We start from the raw sequence: 5,029 nt of genomic DNA on the forward strand, positions 1-5,029 counted from the left end.
ATCATAGGGATATATGTGTGCCTATGTTTATAGCAGCACAATTTGTGATAGCTAAATCTTGGAAACAACCAAGATGCCCATCACCTGAGGAATGGCTGAAAAAGATGTGGTATTTTTACACAATGGAGTATTTCTCAGCTATAAAGAATGATAAACTCGAATGCTTTATATTGAAGTGGATGCCACTTGAAGATATACTCACAAGTGAAATAAACCAGACACACATGTATAAATATCATATAATTTCCCTAGTATAAGAACTCAAAACAAGAAATACAAATAGAAAGGTATAACACAAGTAAAAGAAAAGCAGGAACTTGAGGACTAACTAATTAAGAGAGGGAAAAGAGAAGAACTAGGAAACATGACAGTGACAAGCCATACAGTTATATGTAGAAGATGTACAAGGCAGTGATTCAGAGAATCTCCAGAAGATTTTTGAATCTAGCAGTTAATTGGAAAGATTCTCACCCTGACTGACTATATTTACTGATACCTGTGAACTAAGCAACTGCAATGAAGATGGTAATCTGTAATAGTAGTTTTGTGCTTGGATTGCCTGTCATTCTGGTCTTCTGAATATGGGCTACTTGTCATGACATGCCAGTTGCTGCTGTGCTGTCTGTCAGGTAGATGACTGTTCAAAAAAATAAGGTGGTGGTGAATGAAGGCAAGAGACAGGAAAGGAATGTTGTGGGACTGTCCTGCTTCAAGGTTGTATATGGTTAGATGTTTGGACTTATGTGTAAACATAAGAATTATATAATTTTTATGTCTATTTTTAAAAATATATTCTAATTTTTAAATATTTTTCACCATATTGTGTAGGGACTTAAAGTTCAACATACCAATAGTTGATGAAAAATACCTGTTCCATATTATGCCTAAGATATTTGATATTCAGACAGACAGTGAGGTTAAGCTTAACAGCCTAGGTTGTACGGTAATAACAATAAGCTTCTCTTTTGGAGGGTTAACTACCTAAGTTTGCAGACCAAAATTAGAGAAAAAAGGGGGCCATAAAGAAAGCCATCATTTTGACCCTAGCCTTCCATGGTCAATTAAGACTCAGGACATATGAGAACTTGTACTGTAACGTCATGTAACTTGGTAGTGTCCCAAATTTTCTGATCAAGAAGATTATGGGGCCAAAGAGGAAAGTGATCGATGATGTAGAATGTGCCTAAGGAGAGTCACATGGAGAGAAAACATTCTCTCAGGCTTTCACAGAGAGCACATTGGCCAAGCAATGGCCATGAGTCATCCACATGGCTGACACTGACAAAGGTTCTACAATCTGAGGTACAGGATCTCAGTATAAATCCTGAGGAGATTTCACTGAACTTATCAGACTCAAAAGCTATAACTCTTGTTGCATAGGTTTTGCTTTACCTTGGTCTTAACCATGCAGCAGAAAAGTATAAAAGCAAAGTATAAGAAGTAAAGTCATGCTGTTATGTTGAGCTGTAGGGGACTCAGGTCAACAATTTCTGACATTGTCAGTCAAGCAGAAGACCCAATACTATTATAGAATACTGGACTCTCTTAGAATATTTTACTGAGTTTACACACCTATAATATTCAAATAACGGAACTTAACAAAAAAAGGGGATACAGATGTATGTCCATTTTGTATCTGTGTATTCAAAATCATTAGGATAGACATATATTTACACTTGCTTAATGAATAGAGGTATTTGTTATAATAGTGTTTGTAAGTAGTATATCATGTCTGCATCTTATAGAGCAATTAACCACTAGGAAGGATGTATGCAATGTGTTAATTTTTGAAACTGTCCTACCAGTTTGGCTTGAAACTGTCTCATTGCTATTTGTTTCTCAATAAAATTATGAAAAAAAAGAAAGGCAGATACAATTTCAGATAAATTATAGAAGAAATCATTGGGATAGTAAAATGGGACGATGACGATGACGGTGATGATGATGATGATGATGATGATGATGATGATGATGATGATGATGATGATAATGTACTTACTACAGGGCTTTCAGGGTTTACAGAGTCTCACTGTCTAGATCAGACTCATAGTGATCCTCCTGTTATCAGCCTCCCAAGCACTGGGATGACAGATGCATGTCACCATGCCATCTCAGTCATCATCTCAACACCCCCTGGGTACATGGAACCCTGACAGCTGCTCTCTGCCTAAACAACTTTAGTCCACTGAACTCTCTGGCCAGCCCCAAGAGGATTATTTTGTCATGATAAAAATTTGCATTTACCAAGGGGTTGCAGTTTTTTAATTTATATGTTGATAATGACACAATTCAAGATAAAGCAAAATCTCAATAGTCATTCCTAATAATAAAATATTTACAATATTATAAAATAAGATGATATAGCTTCTCATAAATCATGCAAGAGGTATTTGAGACCTCTTAGAGAAAACTGTAAAACATTTGGAACGACATAGTGAGCAACCTGAGCAAATGAAAAAATGTATCCTATCCTTGGAATAGAAGGTGTGGCATCGGGGACAACAGCTCTCTAAAATTGATTTAGAGCTTCAATATGATACAAACAAAATTAGAAGTTTGTGCGTACAACTTAAAAATGATTTCAAAAACATATCCCGAAGTAAAATGGAAAACAATATTTAAGTCAGTCTTAAAGAAGCACAATAACATGGAAGAACTCGCTGTACCACACATTAATTAGAGTCTAGTAAAAAACTAATTATCAAGATGATACTCAAGATGACATTAGTGTCTAGTTATAAATAGACGAATGCAACTATTTTGAAGATTTCCCACAAGCTTAGGGAAACATTGATTGGACTGTGGTTATGAAAATAAGTACACATCTGAACAGTTCTGGGCCTTGTTCAACTAGACAATGACAACTTGCCTGAGGGAAGACGTTTTCCTGATTCTACCAGTGAGCACCAGCCCTCTGCCAAAGGGAGCTAATCAGTGATGGACTTGAGTTCTGTGCGCTCATCCAGTAATCCTGGTCTAATCTGAACTAAACACCTCTAGTGTACATGAATCCAATTGTGTTTTTAAAGTTCCTAAATATCCTGAATTTCACACCTTCCAAGTTCCCTACATGAGATGATGTGTCTTTTGTTTGAGACTGTTTACAGTGAGGCACATCTCCTGCACTTCTGTAAACAATAAACCTTGCTTGGCCTTCGTATTTTTTGTTGAGTGTTGGTCTCATCTTTCCTTGAATGAAGAGCATAATGAATTTGAAAAAGACTTCACATAAATAGACATTTTGTTTATAAGAGAGGTAGTACCGCAGATAAGTGAGGTCAATGGCATTAAGATAACCAGCTGACGTTTATTAGATACACAAACGCATTCCATATGGATTAAGCATAGGGGCTAAAACCTTCAAATTTTCTGAGATAACACAGACCATCTCCTTGACCTTGGCATAAGAAAGCATTTCTTAGCTGCATGCAGTGGTACATGCCGTCATCCCACTTATGGCAGGAAGATTACAAGTTCTAGACTGGCCTGGGCAATTTCGTGAGATCTGATCTCAAAACAGCAAATACTAATCATTTTCAAAAGGGGTGGAATGTAGCTCCGTGATAGAGCACCATGGTGTTCTTTCTCCCAACAGAAATAAACGTAAGGAGGAATGGAGAAAAAGAGGGGCAAAGAAGGTCTTAGTAGGCATGGTAAGACATGCCAGTAATCTCAGCTACTAAGGTTGACACATGAGGATCACAAGTTCAAGGCCAGCCTGGGCAACTTAAATTTTTTGAAAGATAAAAAATAAACAATGGGACATGGTTCAGTGGTAATGCATGAGGATCTGAGGAGTGTCACTGCCAAAAGAAGGAGAGAAAAAGAGGGAGGAAGAGAGAAAGAAAGAGAGGAAGAGAGAAAGAGAGAGAGAAAGAGAGAAAGAGAGAGAGAAAGAGAGAGAGAGAGAGAGATCTTTAAAAATATAGTTACCATGGTACTGATAACTGGACTGAATTAGCATTTTAAACTTACACTGTCCAAATCATCAGAAAGATAATAAAAGATAGCCATGGATGATAGACTATATGTGTCCCCAAATATATGTATATTCCCCACATGTTTTGTATAATTCCCCACATATATTTTGTACCAGAAAATACAAAAGAGCTTCTACAAATAAAAAGTCAGACAATAAAAACTTCTGAACATGTGAATCACAATAGACCATAGTCAAATGGCCCCATAAAAATGTTTTTCAAAATTCTCAATTTAGTCATCAGAAAATGAAAATTAAAAACGCTGAGCAATTACCTTTTTAACTGTTTAGAAAATAATTTTAAGTCCTACATCACTGTGTTGCAGAGAACATGGTATACTGAATAATCCCATATAATTTTAGTGAGAATATAAATTCCTGTTGAGTTTTTAAAAATGTTTGCTGTTATCTGTAAAATTGAAAGTATTTGTATATTATGATTCAGGAATTCAACTTGTGGTAAACAATGTAGAAAACATCTTAGATATAGGAACTAAGATATTTTTACAAGAATGTGGAGTTCAGAATTCTTAACCTTTGTCCCAAATAAGAAATAATCTGAATTCCTACCAGCTATAGTGTGTAAATAAGTGGCAGCATAATCATTAGAATGGAAAACTCTATAGCAATGCAAATGAATAAAGCTTAGAAGCTGCGAATATCAATGTTGTTGAAATGTAACATAGAAATCGTTGGAGATATTAGAAAAATTGTGCATCTTAGTAACTTTCCTAAGTTGCTAAGATGGTACACGATATCCTACATTAGCCACCTAAAGGAGAAGAGGTTTTTTTCTTGGCTCATAAATTTGTAAGTCTCGGGCTTTGTGTGGTTGACTGGCTCCAGGCAGATGTGGCATGATCCAAGGGCCTGGGTGAAGGAAAGCCATTCCTGGCATGGCAGATAGAAGAAGAGAGAGAAAGGAGAACTCCAGAAGGGGGCTGGACAATTCCAGGTCATTTCCACCCAGGTGCTTCCTGCTGACATGCAACATTGTTATCCCAGTGTTTAGTCACTGTCTAAATCACCTAGGAGCACATAAGACATTGG

The sequence above is a fragment of the Octodon degus genome, unplaced genomic scaffold (genome assembly GCF_000260255.1).
Source record: "Octodon degus isolate 3935 unplaced genomic scaffold, OctDeg1.0 scaffold00128, whole genome shotgun sequence".
NCBI lineage: Eukaryota > Metazoa > Chordata > Mammalia > Rodentia > Octodontidae > Octodon > Octodon degus.